This window comes from Rana temporaria, chromosome 2 (genome assembly GCF_905171775.1).
Source record: "Rana temporaria chromosome 2, aRanTem1.1, whole genome shotgun sequence".
Lineage (NCBI taxonomy): Eukaryota > Metazoa > Chordata > Amphibia > Anura > Ranidae > Rana > Rana temporaria.
In genome coordinates this window covers 73,307,184-73,325,731 of record NC_053490.1, presented here as the reverse complement: position 1 = coordinate 73,325,731, position 18,548 = coordinate 73,307,184, and the positions used below count along the sequence as shown (strand labels likewise).

The 18,548-nt window shown below is 41.0% G+C and overlaps 1 protein-coding gene across 2 annotated transcripts in view; it reads right to left on the bottom strand.

Moving 5' to 3' along the window:
* Positions 1–18,548, bottom strand: part of TRPC4 (transient receptor potential cation channel subfamily C member 4) — a 231,465-nt gene that overhangs the window by 114,313 nt on the left and 98,604 nt on the right. The window lies entirely within an intron of this gene.

Here is an 18,548-nt window from a genome sequence, read left to right as displayed (position 1 = left end):
CTAACGCCGTACACGTGAGGAGTATGTCTGCCATAAAAGCTTCCCTTGCCCGGTATCCCTTAGCCCACTCAGTCACTTGTTGACATATCAGTGTAGGGTGGTGGAACACAGGTACAAACAGAAATACACTCAGGGGAGAATCCTCCCTTCTTTGTATAATGACACAGGTAAACTACTTTTAGTAACAAGAGACACACAGACAGCCTTTTGAAAGGGCTGCAGGAGCCCCCTAGCTAATCCACATACACATAGTTGCTTATTATATATAGATAACTGTTCTAATCACTGGTCATATAAATTCAAAACTGGTGTAGATGCACTCACTGGTCTTGCAGAGGAGGAAGAACAAAAAGAGCAGCGTTTTTATTGTCAATGTTTCGATGAACCTCAGTCCATCTTTCTTAAGACCTTTGGCCTTGAGAAAGATGGACTTAGCTTTATTGAAATGTTGACACTAAAAACACTCTTCCTCCTCTGCAAGACCAGTGAGTCCCTCTACATCAGTTTTGGGTTTATATGGATTTTTTTTGTGGAAGAGCACCTGGAAATTTACTCCAAGCATAGAGTGCAGAGGCTATCCTTGGAACTGTTTAGTCACTGGTCATAAATAGTTTAGCTGGAGTAGTTAGCAAATACACATTTTTGTCTATCTCTTCCTGGAGAATCAAAACTTCAGTGTATTTCATAATTCCTGAGCTGATAATAGTAAAGCCAGAATAAAGACATATTTACCTGTATCACTTAATTAGCATTACTTTAAGCCCAAACACCACTAACTTGGGGGGGGGGGGGGTACCAAAAGGCATCTGATACCCATGATATTTGTACTCATTTATTCAAACAGTAATTTCATGCTGGACAATAATATAGAACATATTAGAATGCAACCTGTAGATATTTTAAGATATTAATATACAGTATGTATAAAACTGTATTCGAGGGAGGACGTAAATACTGTGACATCCCATCAATCACTCCTCAGACCTCCATGCATTAAGGTGAAAAACCTCCTGTGATGCAGCAGCCCCCCAGAGGCCCCCCTTTACTTACCTGAACCCGGCCTTTCCAGTGATGGGGACAATGACACCAGCTACAGCCAGTGTCCTGGGTCCTGATTGGATAGGTTGATAGCAGTGCAGCCATTGGCTCCCTCTGCTGTCAATCAAATCCAATGATGCAGGAGCAGGGTGGGGCCGAGTGCTGCTGTCTGTTTTAATGGACGCAGCAGCAGGACACGGGAGCACACCCACACGAGTGCCCCAAGGGAGAGTGGCTCTCCAACGTGGCTCTTAAGAAGAGAAGGAGCAAGGAGAGCCGCTGAGGGACCCCAGAACAGGAGGATCAGGGCTACTTTGTACAAAACCAACTGCACAGAGGAGGTAAGTATGACATGTTTGTTTTGTTTTGTTTTTTTAAATGAACCTTTACATATTCTTTAACTATTTTCATATCCTTTTTGTTTTTTCTGTAGCATTATTGTGTCTCTTTGTTTCATTTGTAATACCTTTTTTATGCAAATATGTTATTTGCACCATTTTACCTTTTCTATTATTAAATAATATTCTGAAAAGTGTTACTATTGTCTCTAATGCAGTACCGCAGAGCTTAAAGTATCCCTGTCCCTTTGAAGAGCGCTACTATATGGTAAATCTCTCTCTGGATATTCCTGTCTGTGGTGACAGTGGGTATTAGATATTTATTATAAGTCATAATTGTTAGTGTTGATGTTTGATCTTTACAATAAAAATATCTGCTGGCAGTGATTGATTTGGAGTATAAAGGATTAACTGCACAGTTAACCATACCAGCAGTGATCACTCTCAGTCTGCTGGTGCTCAGATTGTGATCCCGCAAGGTGGAAAATCTTTCTTTCAGAGGGAGGTTGAAAGTGCCATCCTTGCGTGTCAGTGACAGCGCAGCGTGAGCCTGTCTAGCCATTTGTCACAAGTTCGTTAAGGTTGCCGGGGTATGACACCATGTTCATTATAGATACCAGTAAAATACTATTTGCCAGTAAAGTATTTAGAATACCAGTAAAAAAGTATTCTAAAACTTATATTATGAACTTTACCTATCGAGCAGCAAGAGTGGTGGGGACCTAGCATGAGGCAGAAATGTTTACTATGTTTAATGCCAGCAGTTTTGATCTAGAGCAGGGGTGCCCAACCAATGACCCGCTGAGCCCTCTAATGTGGACCACGACCTCCTGCTCTGGGATGGAATATAATAGAATACTGTTATTAAAGGTCAGTTTATTACTAAAATCACATTGTATATATAGGCATATCTGTTCTGCAGTGGTTACTGGGCTGCTTTCAAACTGATTTTGCAGATGCAGAGCAGTGCGCCTGCGGGTTACCTGCACTGAGCCATAGACTTCTGTTATTACCTACAAGTTTTGTGAGCTTTCTGAAAGTGCACCAAATCTGCAGAATATAATTGAAGTCTATTGCAAAGTTCAGGAAAGCCGAAGGTACACTGCATTTATAAACCGCAGCGCTTCAGTGTGAAAGCATTCTTAGGCCCCTTTGTGTCCTAACTCCAATCCGATCCCCTAGAATAAAAAAAAATTGGGCTGTGTGCGTGTCTGCTCTGCATATACAGAGCAGACATGGACCTGCCATCCGCCCGCTCCGTTTATTGTGGCCCCCGACCAGTTACCAAGTCGCTTAAGTGGCCCTTGAGATTCAAAAGGTTAGGCACCCCTGATCTAGAGTATGACTTTAGTTCATCAGCATCCAAACTGTCTCTGGACTGCCATGCACATACTAGCAAAATGTTAAAGCAGTGGACACTGTATTAAGTGTAATGGAAAAAGATTACTAATACGTTGCAAATACAAAATAACACATTTTGTTGTCTGTCTTATACTATAGTGTTTGCTAAAAAGGTGGAATTTATCTTTAAATTATCAATTCTGCAAGCTCACTTTAAAGACACTTCTATTAATGTTAATACATATGGGAAACTGCTGATGCTCCTGCAGTCTGTTTCTATGGGGTCAAGCAAGCAGAAATCCATTTGAAAAGCAACATTAACTTTTGCTCTAAGCAAACCTTACGAGACTAAGCTTGCAAACCTAACAACATTAATATTCTGGATAACATAACACTTATATTCAACTCTCTGGAACTTTGTTTCTTGCAGAAATAGGCAGGATATTAAATTAGAATAATAATTGGATTTGTCATTTTGTTGCCATTGCTCTACAGGCAGAGAACGAGTCATTGATCCACAGAGAAAATGGTTTATTTATCTTGGAAACAAACTGAACATTAAAAATATACTTTTTCCTTATCAATTGACACCAAGTCCATTTTTTTTAAAGTTGACTGGTTTGAGTGTTCTTGGCAGATACAATTTTTCTTTTAATTAGTTCCAAACCATCCAATTTTTTTTCATGATTGTAGCGAGATGATGTTGATAACGCTGAGAACTTCAAGATCTGGAATGTAACATTTTAGTTGCCTCTTGCAGTGAAGAGTACATATAACCATTTCAACTGCTAGAACCAGCATCAAATAATTTGTAGTTATTTGAAGCTATGCCAAGCCCTGGAAGGGTAAGACACAGATGAGCAAGAAGAAAAGCAAGTATAATTTGAAATGACAGCAATTGGTACAGCTATGGGGTATTGCTCCAGGCAATAAAATAAGTATCCGGGGGAGGATGACAACTAGTCACAACAAAGAAAAAAAATGCAAAAAAAGTTTTATCTGACGATGCTGTTGGATGCTTCTAAAAGTAAAAAAAAAAGTCCAAAATGTTACAGGCAAGAGAGTCTGTATAATTACTAATCTTTATTTTATGTCATTTGAAGTAAATGATTATACAGTATAAGAGCGTAAACTGCATTAATGCTGTACTTGTGGTGAAGCTGTTTTTTTTTTACTTTTGGATAACAATGACTATAAACCCTCAAGCACAAAACTTCAAAAAAAATGTAAACATGCAATTACTATTTTAGCCGTATAGTTCATACAACATTCAAAATGAAACAGCAGTTTTGAAACCACACACTTTTCCTTTCTTAAGGCCCATACACACGGTCTGACTTTTTGCCAACAAACTTCAAAATCTGCAAGTTGTCAAATTTGTCCGTTCGCGTGTACGCTCCACTTTTTCCGGTTTCATCGGACAGAAAGTTCGGTCTGCAAACGGACAAACTTTTTAACAACAAAAGTCTGATGGTGCCTAGTCCGACCGTGTGTACAGCATGCCATCAAACTTTTGTACATAGTGCAAATACGCATGTTAAAATCAACCAACAATAGCAGAAGTTAACCAAAGGGTGGCGGTAAAGAGCAGAAAAGAGCAGAAAAACCATGTGATGTTGGGAAAGGTTTAGAAAAGTTTGCAGAAAAGTCAGAGCGTGTGTATGCTATGGGTGTGACTGGACAACTCCCTTCGGACAAAAATCCAAGGGAAAGTTTGTTTGATGTCCGATCGTGTGTACGAGGCTTTAGACCCGACAGATCATCTGTGTACATCAGCAAATCTATGTTTTGTGTGTGCATTTGGAATCCCTGAGCCTTTACTACTGGGCAGGCAATGCAGATATTTTTGGACAGGTCTGCTGTAGATATACCACAAGAAAATTGTAGTTTAAAAAATATGATATTGTACACCAGGGATGTGCAATTAGCACACCACCAGCTGTTGCAGAACTACAAGTACCATGAGGCATAGTAAGATTCTGACAGCCACAAGTATGACACCCAGAGGCAGAGGCATGATGGGACATGTAGTTTTGTAACAGCTGGAGGTCCACTAATTGCATAACCCTGGTGTACACTAATCCTATGATTCTAGATGGTACTCCCAGTGATGAATACTCCTACCTGCAGAGGATCACCTAGTTAGAATCCCTTCTCTTATGCCGCGTACACACGATCGGAGTATCCGATGGTCTAAAATCCGATGTTTTTTTTCATTGGAATTCCGTTCAAGCTCTCTTGCATACACACTATCAGACCAAATTCCGACCGTCCAAAACGCGGTGACGTAAAACACTACAATGAGCCGAGAAAAATTAAGTTCAATGCTCCCAAGCATGCGTCGACTTGATTCTGAGCACGGGTGGATTTTTCTCAGATGGAATTCCACACAGACGATCGTAATTTCCCATCAGATTTTTTTTCCAGTCAGATGGGGCCCACACACATCAATCGGACTTTTCTCATCGGAAAATCCGATCGTGTGTACGCGGCATAAGGGATTAAATAGTTTTGTTTACCAATTTCAACTATTCAACATGTTCATTCTGTATCCTCCATTATTTAAACACAAACTACTGGCCCCACACTCTTTACTGTGAGCCCTGTTGAATAGTTTACCTTGTTGACCAGTTTTATCGGAATAGGACAGATATTAACCCAAACTAATTGCACAATTGAGAAATAGTCAGGGGCATCTTTTTTCTTTTTTTTTTTTTTTGTGTGGCTGTGTTATCTCAAAGCAGCTGAAGGAATCATGTATTAATCAAGCTGTAATATTATAATAAATATGTTCCATTATCTGTCCTATTGTTTCTGTTTAGCACTTCTTTGATATGGGGCATATTTAAAAAAAAATTCAACTCATGCTCAGGCTGAAACGTTTGCTCAACACTACTGACTATAATTTCAATGTTTCTCTTCTCCCGCAACTTTTCTCCATCAGTCAGCTAGTGTGAACCCAGTGCTGAGGGAGAGCGGCAGAGCAGGGTCAAACAAGGATGCTGTGGAGGCAACCGAAATCCTCACTATCAACTGATGTCATTGTTTATAAGGATATCAGTATCTAGAAAGTCGTAATGGTGCATAATGAAAACCTGTGACTTTCTTGGGTTAGTGTAATTAAAGCGGATGCCCGCTGAAAAAAAAATATTAAAAGCCAGCAGCTACAAATACTGCAGCTGCTGACTTTTAATATTAGAACACTCCTATCCTGGAGTACAGCACCGTCCGCAGCAGAGGACGAGCGATCGCTCGTCACTCTGCTGCCCCCCTCCATCCTCGGTGAGGGAACCAGGAAGTGAAGTGATCCGGCTTCACTGCCCGGTTTCCTACAGTGCATGAGCGAGTCGCGCTACGCCTGCCGATTGGCTCCCGCTGTGTACTGGGAGCCGAGTGTTCCTAGAACACAACGGGGGGGGGGTGACGTCCCGGCCATGTGTATGCTCCCTCGCAGTTTTTCCGACGGGAAAACTGCCAAACGCGCCGGCAAAAAAAAGAGAACCAGCTCTCTTTTTTTGATTCCCGACTGACTTTTTCCCATCGGAAATCCCAAGCGTGTGTATGGGGCATTACTCTATAGTTTGAAATCAGCCCACTAGATTCTATAACTGACATATAACTTTTGCCTTTAAAACAAATTACACACAAACATGTTGAAAAAATATATAACAAGACTTTAAGAAGATGGACACATGAATGGTCTTCTAATTTTGAAAAATCTTCACACCTATTTATCTTCAACTAATATTATCTATAATCTATGTGCTGTGCAGAGTTTATTAAAGGCTTCTTGGCAACTAAAATATGTAAAACAAATCAAAAGAATGCTGCACAGTCAGTATAGCAGGACAAAGTGGGGCATTATTTTAATAAATGTGCAATTTCATCAATTTACAGGAAGATACAACTCTTCTTCCTAGAAACATTTGTTACCAGACTAGATAAAGCAATTTCACTTGGTAATTACTACCATAAAACCAGAGTATTGCGGATAATATGAACTGTCATGATGCAGTAAAGTTTGAATTAGGAGTCTGATGTTCAGATTTATATAACAAAGCAATTTTAATTTTCTTAGTTTTTGACCACTTGGCTATGTTGTTGAGCTTATAGTGCACAAACTCAGTAGAAACAAGTTTGGAAGAAGAAATTTCCTCAGCCATAGCTATAATCAGAAAAACTCAGCTCTAGATTAGAAAACCTTGTTTTTTTTTATTAAATTGTAAAGATTAAAAAAAAAATATTCTTCTTTAAAAATAATAAACATGTTTTACTTGCCCTGTGTAGTGGTTTTGCACACGGCAGCCCAGCCAACGTATATGTACAGGAGTCGCTCGGGAACCGCTTAAATTACTATATTTTTTTGAATCGCCACAATGTCTGACCTTTTCATTACACAAAAAAGAGGTCTGCACTGCCCCATCCCCTTAATCAGTTGCACTTAAGGTACATGTTTAGATTCTGCCCGTTCCACTTACAGGTGATAATACAGATACAGTATATTGATTCCCTAAGAGCCCATTGGTAGGACAGAGCCCACTGTTGTTTCTGGTAGAAGTGCACCTAGGGGGGATGGATTTTCGTGAGTACCAGTGCAGGATAGTAGGAAACAGTGGTGTTGAATTAACCTGGAACTCCCCTTTAAGTAAAAGGACCATTAAGGAGGAGGTCATTTTGGATAATCGTGTTTCCATAATTGAAGTTGTGATTGCTCTACCAATATGTTTCTAATGGACAAAATAAAATCACATGTTGATTAGTTTTCACACCTAATGTATGTTTTTTTTTCTCCCTTTGCTCTTATCTGAAGAAAATGTAACGCTAATTAGAATCATGTGACTGGTTGGTGTATCGCAGCAAAGAAAAAAGTGCTTTACTACTTCATATCCTCGAGGCAAGCATTGCTCACTAGCAATCTGATTTTTGTTTATGCATTTAATTTTATCTAATTATCCTTCTAAAAAGAATTTTCTGAGGAGGTGCAAAAACAAAATTATAAATTGATTAGCAGAAATCTCAGAATGGCCGCTTTACACAAAGAGGGCTGACAGGTTATTGTTATAATTATGTACATATTACATTATACCCGTGTTTTTCAGATACTCTATTTAAATAATTTCAACAGTTACATAAAATACAAGAAATAGCAGGAATGTTTTTTACGTGCTAAGTATATGGTAATTAATTCTCAAACAGAGTAGAGATTTTATAGCATACCCAAAACAAACACTTTTTTTTAAGTTAGGGTGAAAGTTTTAAATGTCCATTCAGGTTTTTGTTTCTGCCTGTCTCTGGAGATTCACCCCCTTGGTTTGTCTTGGGGACCTTTGCTATTGGGAGAGAAAGTAATGGGAAATTCACTGGATAATCAATATGGAAGTTTTCCAATGAGGACATATTTTCTCAAGATAACTATGGGATCTATGAGATTTCTCATTATCATTTCACTTCTTGTTGTGTGCCTGTGGGACCCTCCTAATTTATAATATATATGGTGTATATATATATATATATATATATATATATATATATATATATATATATATATACACACCGTATATAGAAAGAGCAACAGTTTCGAAAAAAAGCAGTATTTTTTACTTTTTGCTATAAAAAATATCCCTCCAAAAAAATATAAATAACTAATTTCTTCTTCAGTTTAGGCCGATATGTATTCTTCTACATATTTTTGTAAAAAAAATCGCAATAAGCATATATTGATTAATTTGTGCAAATGTTATAGCGTCTACAAAAATTTGGGATATATTTATGGCATTTTTATTATCATTTTTTTTATTAGTAATGGCCACGATCTGTGATTTTTAGCAGGGCTGCGACATTGCGGCGGACAGATCGGACAGTTTTGAAACATTTTTGGGACCAATGACATTTATACAGCGAACAGTGCTATAAAAATGCACTGATTACTGTTTAAATCTCACTGGCAGGGAAGAGGTTAACACTAGGGGCGGTCAAGGGGTTAAATGTGTTCCCTCGTGTGTGTCTCAAACTGCGGAGGATATGACCGACTAGAGGAGGAGCCAGATCGCTGTTCCTATCTGTCTCTCCACTCCTGACAGAATGGCGATCACGCGTAGCCGATGGACATCGTGCCCGTCGGCCATGCACATCGGGTCCCCCACAATGCAGAAGCGCACACACGTGCCTGCTGCACTCTAAAGATGAGCGAGTTTAAAACATATAAAAACATATGGAACTGTGGTTAACCTCCCTGGTGGTATGATTCTGTCAGAAAAAACATGCTAAAAGCGGTACCATTATTTGCAAGGAAATTTGGCGTTTTATATTGTAGGTCTGTAATTTTTAGAAATAACTCACTTAAATCTGACCAAACAAGATTCTAATAGGCATCCCAGGTATGACATTTTTTTAAAAACAAAATTATAAATTATAATATAATAAATAATTATAAATAATTATAACAAATAATAATATAATTATAATAAAAATTATTCAATAATGTAATCAAATCAAAATCACTGAAATTTGCTCAGTTGCAGAATTGTTGCTGTCATTATTTTTTTTTTTTATGACGAATTTCCCCACAAATCGCTATCGCACATTTCTGCAAGTGATTATAATTTATTATCGCTGTTTTTTAGCTGATCTAAAACTATTTTTGACATAAAGGGACACTTTTGGTTGCTATGGACAATCTACAGTTTGCAGGGAGAAAGAAACGTTTTTATTATATAAAATGACATGCATGACACAGGACAGACCACTAGGGACAAGGGGGGTGTGTTTTTTTTTACATACAGTACTGTAATCTATAAGATTACAGTATACTGTATGTAAGGTGTTTGTTTACTTTTTTGAATTTGGCGCCGTTCTCCGTCCCCGTGCGTCGTAACGTCGCAGGGAACGGAGATCGGCGTCACACGGAGGCACTGTGTGAATCGAGCGAGGTCCCGCTCGCTCACACAGCGCGGTGGCATCGCTGGATCCAGGGACAAGGTAAGTAACTTGTGCCTGTGGATCTAGCGAGGCAAGCCCGAGTCTGACTCGGGGTTTCCGCTCGCAGCAGGAAAATCAAACCCCGAGTCAGACTCGGGAAGACCGCCAGGCAGGTTAAAGCACATCGAGTACACCAAGGAAAACTGGAATATCTTTGGAGATCTAAGAGTGGCTCTGCTGCTTGGAATGCAGCTTGGATATACCAAGTACTGTTACATATGCGAATGGGAAAGCTGTGCCAAAGAGGTACATTACATTAAAAATAAAGGTCAACTCTGAAAGAATTTGGTCCAAGGAAAGAGAAACAAGACACAAGAACCATTCATTGACCCAACAGATATTTTTGCCTCCACTTCACATAAAATTTGGACCGATGGAAATTTTGTGAAATAGATGAACAAGGAAGGTGAACGTTTTCATTATTTGAGACAGATGTTTCCAGGAGCAACTGATACCAAGATTAACTGCTTGCCCCTGCCCACTGTTAAATGACGGAGGAGCGGTGTGGCTCTCGTTCTGGGTGGACATCATATGAATGGACACAGTGCGATCCCAATCTCTGTAAAGAGCCGATGACGCGGTTCTTCAATCATGTGATCAGCTGTGTGCAATTACAGCCGGTCACATGGAAATGTGGAAGTGCTGGTAATCGTCTCTCATCACCTCACACTAACAGAGTGTGTAGCGAAGAGAGCCGATCAGTGGCATCTCCTCCCAGGGGACAACCGGACAGGTAACCAGGGTACTGATCATTAGTGCCCTGAATACAGTAAAGCCCCCCAGTGCCACCAATAAATGCAGATCAGTGCCACCAATCAGTATCCATCAGTGACACCAATCAGTAACCATCAGTGACACCAATCAGTGCCCATCAGTGACACCAATCAGTGCCCATCAGTGACACCAATCAGTGCTGCTCATCAGTGCTGCCCAACAATGCCCATTAGTGCTTCCGAGCCGTGCCCATCAGTGTCCATCGGTGGATATATATTTTTGGGGGAAATTTATTATAACAAAAAGAAAAATATATCAAATTTTTTTTCTAAATTGTCGCTCTATTTTATTTATAGCGCAAATAATAAAAAACGCAGAGGTGATCAAATATCACCAAAAGAAAGCTTTATTTGTGGGAAAAAAAAGGACGTCAATTTTGTTTGGGAGCCACGTCGCACGACTGCGCAATTGTCAGTTAAAGCAATGCAGTGCCGAATCGCAAAAAGTGCTCTGATCTTTGGCCAGCCAAATGGTCCGGGGCTAAAGTGGTTAAAGGGGTTTTGTATATAAAAGACTACTAAAAAGTTGTTGTTTTTTTTTTGTCAGGTATATATGAATATGCAGACAAAAGCTGAATTCTATGTACTAATATTTTAAAGGCAGTATCATAACTGTATGTGTAGTAATATTGATGTAAATAAAATGTATATGATTTTATATTTATTGTCTCTGTGTGGTATCTGTAAAATGTGCTCACTCGTTCTTGTATTTTACAAAATGTACAATTTTTTTTAGATTGTACATTAACCACTTCAGCCCTGGAAGGATTTGCCCCCTTAATGACCGGGTCATTTTTTGTAATATGGCACTGCGTTGCTTTAACTGACAATTGCGCAGTAATGCAAGGCTGTACCCAAACAAAATTGTCCTTGTTTTCCCACAAATAGAGCTTTCTTTTGGTGGTATTTGATCACCTCTGCGGTTTTTATTTTTTGTGCTATAAACAAACAAAGAGCAACAATTTAAAAGAAAAACTTTTACCATAATACATATCCAAAATATATATAATATAGAATGTAACGAATTTATTCATCAGTTTAGGCTAATATATATTTGTCTACATATTTTTGGTATTTAGGCGTTATATTGATTGGTTTTCGCAAAACTTATCACGTCTACAAACTATGGAATAGATTTAGGAACTTTCAATTATTTTAATTGTTTTTACTAGTAATGGCAGCGATCTGCGATTTTTAGCGGGATTGCGAAATTGCGGCGGACAAATATGACCCCAAATTACACTTTTTGGGGATCAGTGACAGTATTACATTGATCAGTGCTAAAAAAATGCACTGATCAATGTAAAAATGACACTGGCAGGGAAGGGGTTAACACTAGGTGGCGATCAAGGGGTTAACTGTGTTCCCTGGGTGTGTTCTAACTGTGTTCTAACTGTAGGGGGGATGGGCTGCCAGCGACATGACAGGGATCACTGTTCCCGATCACTGAAAACAGTAGACCTCTGTTATGTCTCCTGTCAGAATGGGGATACGCCTTGTTTAAAAACCTCTGTACTAGGCGATGGCGGGTCACCGGTGGACAGCAGGGGCATGCTGTGAGCCGCCGTACAGAGATTTGTGCAGGAGAGCCAACCTGCAGCCGTATAACGATGGTGGCTGGTCGGCAAGTGGTTAAAAGGAAAAATGGGGTCCAAATTGAAAAAAAAGAGATTAAAGTGGATGTAAACCATGAAATTTGAGCTGGACACATATATCTGCAGTCTTTTCTTCAAAGCACTATGTCCCTTAGCTGTCTCCTGCTCGGTTCTTCTGTTATCAGCCTGATAACTCCTGACAAGTTCTCCATCACATATGATAAAAGCAGCAGAGTTTTGTGTTGGGGAGGATGCTATAAGTAGATGAGCAGAGCCCTGAATGATTCAACAGAGCTCAAAGTGTCTACCTATGAGGATAGGGGGTGTGGGCCGTTCTTCCAATCAGCTGCCTTGGCAGGCTTCACTGCAGTGTTGAACAGGAAGAGAAAATCTCAATGTTCACTTTCTAAAGAATATATAAAGCTGAAGACGGCAGATATACTGTACGTATGTAATACTTATGTAGGGAGACTTGTTTAATCTCTGTGTATCATCTGAGGCTGTATACTTCACTGGGTATATGTGAGGGTTTACATCCACTTTAACACAAATACAAGCACTCTCCTAAAAACTTAAAAAGCCCTTGTTTTGATCATTTGTTTCCTTATATATAAAATCCAACAAATTGAGTACAAATGTACAAAAATGGTTTTAGAACCTCTTCCTTCTTTGCTTTTCCTGCCAAGAAACTGTCAAAAAATAAATACATTAAATAAATTTAGAGAAATAATAACAAAATTAGCATTTATTAGATTAGGTATTGATTTCTATAAAAAGAGTACTGTAAGCAATCCAAAGAGGCTGTAATATATTTATGGGCCACAATTCAGCTCTTTTATTATGTGTAAATAATAAATCAAACAAATTTCAATAGATACCAGAACTATATACAGTACATAAATCTAGCAAAACAACAACATAGATTAAAGTTATTTGGGTAATATAATCCTTAAAGGGCCAGACAACTCAAAACAGATTTTTTTAGATTTGGTAGATGCTGAAGCACATCCTTTCACACTGAGCCACGGGCAGCGTTAGAGGTAAAGCGAGGCTAGTTTTAGCGGCACTTTAACGCTGTTTTAGCAATGCTATTCGGTCTCTAGGGTTAAATGTGCCTTTGTAGGGCCGCTGCCAAAGTGCTTTGCAGGTAATTCGGCAGTGGTGCCCATTCATTTTAATAGGCAGGGGCGGTGGAAGAGCGGTAAATACTAGTGTAAGGTATTTCCACAAGATTGATCCAACCAACAGTACCCCAACGCGTTTCAATCATACAACTTGTTATCTTCCTCAGGGGGATAGGTTATCTCAAATAATGGGAAACAGGGTTTTAACCAGAGCAATTAAAGGCAGGATTTTTCCTTGAGTCGTTCTGGCCACCACGCCAACAGAGCTCAGCATGTGGGCTTACTAGAGATCATGCATGTAGTTGCCATGGGGGGAAGAGAGAGGAAGGGCACACCTTAGAAAATGTGAACAGTTTATCTCCACCATATAAAATTAAATATTAAGGGCAGAATGAGGTTGGGTGGTCTTAGAATGGCTCGCCGCTAGCAGTTTCCACAAGCCCAAATTGAACACCTTCAATGCCTCCAATTTTTGTGCATAGGACTAGTCAAAGCTACATATTGTATGTACAGGGGTTTTCATATTGTAAGACCATAACAAAGTTTTGTCACGTAAATATGAAATAGTGTGGTCAATACTTTCTATTCTTTTTGTCAGCAGATAATGCTCGCTGCTTCTTTTACATGTTTTCTCTTACTTATTTTATACCCTGTTGAAAACAAGCTGTTCTTTATAGACCTCAGCAGTGCAAAGTCAAATTTACAGAATGACACACAGCCTGTCTGTTAAAAATTCAGTTACAAAAAAATAGCCAAAGGGCAGGCTTCTACTTTTGTTCTGTCTACTTAGCTAATCCAACACATGGTGCTCTGGGAATCCTTGTGTAAGTAATCATTGTTTATTTTAAAACCCAGACTAAATTCTAGCCTTTTGGCTTAAATTTGGTCCCCCCCTCTTCAGAAGTGTTAACAAATTAATCTGCAGTGTGCAGAGTTAAGTGAGAAATGACTGAGTGGGATGGCACTAGGTGTGGTCTGAGAAGGGAACTATTTTGATTTACTAAAGACAAATCTACTGTGCACTGCAAGGGCACTTGCTCAATATTTTATTAAATGAGCTAAAGATTCACTTTGCAAAGAACACTCAATCACATGCAAGAAAAATAAAAAACAGCATTTTTGCTTGCACATGATTGGATGATAGAAATCAGCAGTGCTTCCCCTCATTTCAGTGCTTCCCCTTAGATCTAGAGCAACTGCACTTGCAGTGCACAGTATATTTGTCTTTAGTATATAAACCTCCTTGTCTCCCTGCCAGAGCACTCTGGTCAGCAGCCTTTGGCTGAGACTGGTGATCAAGAGATGGTCGGGAGCTGATCGGCAGACCTTTTTCTGGCATCCCTCTTTGACAACATTCGGTCCATGTGCATTAGTCTTTAGTTCTTATATGTAAACACAATTTGCATTTTTTTACTGATCCTAAAGCTCTAGATTTAGATATTTTAAACCATGTTTTGCCCCCACCAGAAAGTAAATTTAGCCCATCAACACAAGTATTTAAAAGAGGAGAATGGGAATTTTTTTTTAAGAATTATACTTACAGTGGGTAAAATTATTTTTTGATCCCCTGCAGATTTTGTAAATTTGCCCACTTACAAAGAAATTAATAGGTAGATTCAGAAAGAGTTAGGCTGGCTTATCAGTAGATAAGCCAACCTAACTCAGAATCTACGCCAACTTATGTTTAAGTGTATTCTCAACGTCGTTTACGTCCACGTCAAAATCAATAGGCCCGTGCGGCGTACTTAGCCGCAATGCACACTGGGAAATGTAGGCGCCCGGCACATGCGCAGTTAAAAAAAAACGTCAAAAACATAAGGTCAAAGCATATTAACATAAAACACGCCCCCTTACACACATTTTAATTAGGCACCCTTACACCCGCCCCCCTTTAGGCTACGCCGCCGTAACTTAGCAGGCAAGTACATTGTGAATCATGTACTTGCCTCGCTAACTTACGGCGGCGTAGCTTAAAGCGGAGTTCCGGCCACAATTTTAAAAATAAAAACTTTTTAAATATGAAAACCCCTGTAATACACAAGCTTAATGTATTCTAGTAAAGTTAGTCTGTAAACTAAGGTCCGTTTTGTTAGGTTGTTACAGCATTTAGACACTTTATAAAACAGAAATTGACTGGGGCCATCTTAAGTGTGGGCATCATGAAGCCAGACTGTATGACTTCCTGGATTTCAGCCTCGCACATGCTCAGTGCTGTACAAGCAGTGTAATGGTTTCAGATCAGGTTTCAATAGCAACGGGAGTGTCAGAGGAAGTTACCGCCCCTTATCTATGCAAACCTCTCCTCCCCTCCTCCTTCCAGGAACCAGTAAATATACGAAATAATTTGTTCCTGTGCAGATATATCTACATAACAAGATTATATATATATATCTCTTGTTATATATGTGGTGTGTATACATATACCAGACATGTGCACTGTCAATAAATTCATTTTGTTTAGTTCTGTTTCGCATTAGCCGTTATTTCGTATTTTGTGCCCGAAACTCAATTCGGATTCAGCACACAACAGGGATGGTGGGAACCCTTCATGAGGGGTTCCCACCATCCCTGCACTGAGTTCCCGGGTCTGTACACCCGCTGTGCCCATTATGAAGGCTTCCCACCATCCCTGTGCTGAGTTCCCGGGTCTGTACACCCACTGTGCCCATTATGAGGGGTTCCCACCATCCCTGTGCTGAGTTCCCGGGTCTGTACACCCGCTGTGCCCATTATGAGGAGTTCCCACCATCCCTGTGCTGAGTTCCCGGGTCTGTACACCTGCTGTGCCCATTATGAGGGGTTCCCACCATCCCTGTGCTCAGCTCCTCCTGCTTCCTTCTTCCCCCAGCACAGCACATTGCCACCATAACATTGCCCACCGCATCGTCTCCGGCACAGCACCCCTCATCGGCCCCAGCACCCCGCATCGGCCTCAGCCCACCGCATCATCCCCGGCACAGCACCCCGCATCGGCCCCGGCACAGCTCCCCGCATCGGCCCCCGGCATCGGCCCCAGAACCACAACCACACCCAAATGTCAGGGTACACCAGTGCAGATTATCAGTGCCCACCAGTGCATTATCAGTGCCCATTAGTGCGGTGACACCAGTTCATTATCTGTGCAGTGGCACCAGTGCCTTATATCAGTGCGGTGACAACATTATTAGTGCCCATCAGTGCGGTGACAACATTAGTGCTCATCAGTGCGGTGACAACATTATTAGTGCCCATCAGTGCAGTGACAACATTATTAGTGCCCATCAGTGCAGTGACAACATTAGTGCCCATCAGTGCGGTGACAACATTATTAGTGCCCATCAGTGCGGTGACAACATTAGTGCCCATCAGTGCGGTGACAACATAATTAGTGCCCATTAGTGCGGTGACAACATTATTAGTGCCCATCAGTGCGGTGACAACATTAGTGCCCATCGGTGCAGTGACATCGGTGCGGTGACATCGGTGCGGTGACATTAGTGCGGTGACATTAGTGCGGTGACATCGGTGCGGTGACATTAGTGCGGTGACATTAGTGCGGTGACATCAGTGCGGTGACATCGGTACGGTGACATTAGTGCGGTGACATTAGTGCGGTGACATCAGTGCGGTGACATCAGTGCGGTGACATCGGTGCGGTGACATCGGTGCGGTGACAACATTATTAGTGCCCAGTACGGAGTGGGGGAGGTACAGATGATCAGGCATACAGAGCGGATCTCTGTCTGTGTAGATCTGTATGTGAGTACACTGATCGTAGTACAGCCCCGCCTCCATGCACTAGAATTGTAACACACAGTGCACAGCGATGTTTCTATGTACAGGGAGGCGGGGCTGTACTACATTCGGTGCTCTCAGATACAGACCTATCAGACAGAGATCTGCTCTGTCTGCCTGATGATCTGTATCTCCGTGCACCAGAGACAGACGGCAGGCGGGCGGGTGGTGGAGGGGGGAGGACGGGGGCGGTGCTAGGACGGGGGAGGAGTTAGAGAGGGAGAAGAGGAAGGACACCACCTCTATGGGCGGCACTGCCCTCCCTCCCGCCCCCCGAGATGTTCAACTACGGCTGCGATGTTAAGGCCAGCCTCCTGGGATTGATGACACACATCTCCCAGGAGGCATAGCAGCGCTAGATGCGGCGGGGAGGCCATTCCGCCGCGGCGGGGGAAAAAGACTCACACCAAGAAAACCGTGAGTTTTTAAAAGACAAAAAAAAAACATCCCAAATGTATTTAAGGGGGCAGTGTAAAAACGAATGCAGATAAGTTGAAAAATAGGGTGGAACTCCGCTTTAAATGCCTTAAATTACACGCGAGCAAAGTTGCGGCAATGTATGTGAATCTACACATAAGTGTCTATAATTTTTTAATCATAGGTGTATTTTAAATGATAGATACAGAATATCAACCAAAAATCCAGGAAAAACACATAAGACAAATGCTATAAATTAAGTTGCAGCTCAGTGAGTAAAATACGTATTTGATCCCCACGCAAAACATGACTTAGTACTTGGTGGAGAAGTACTTGTTGGCAAGCACAGAGGTAGGACGTTTCTTGTAGTTGGCGACCAGGCGTGCACACATCTCAGGAGGGATTTTGGTCCACTCTTCTTTACAGATCTTCTCTAAATCTTTAAAGAGGAAGTACAGTGGAACCTTGGATTATGAGCTTAATCCGTTCCAGAAAAATGCTTGTAAACCAAAGCACTCACATATCAAAGCGAGTTTCCCCAGAGAAGTCTATTGCAATACCGCATGTAGCCAGAGGTGGGGTCACCGAAGAGACACGGAAATACTCAGAGACCATTCGGATGCAGTCAGAAACCCATGAAAAGGCTTGGAAACACACAGGAACTGAGTATTTCCGAGTGTTTCCAAGTATTTCCAAACAACTCCAAACGGCTCCGAGTGTCACCGGCACCCCTGCACCTCTGGCCAAATGCGACACTGCACATCGCAGAGGCTTGAATCTTTCTCTTTTTGCGAGACAACACTCGCAAATTAAGTCAAAATAAAAATAACTGCTCGTGTTGCGAAATCGCGTTACTCGCGTTACTCGCAATCCGAGGTTTCAATGTACATGCTGTTGTTCATACAATAAGGGGAACAGTGCTGGATCGAGATTGGTTCAGGTAAATGTTTTCGGGTGGGCGGGAGGCAAGGACACATGAAGGATTTTGAAAAAAAAAGCTTGTATTGCTCGCAATCCGAGGTTCCACTGTAAACCCTTGTGGGTTTTTCTTCCTTTCTAATTCCCTGAAAAGTAAAGGCATAATGTGCTAGTATACATCGTTTTCAGATAAGTGGCATTATGTGACACTTACCTGCAAATGAAGCCCACGTCGTCCCCACTGCAGGCCGC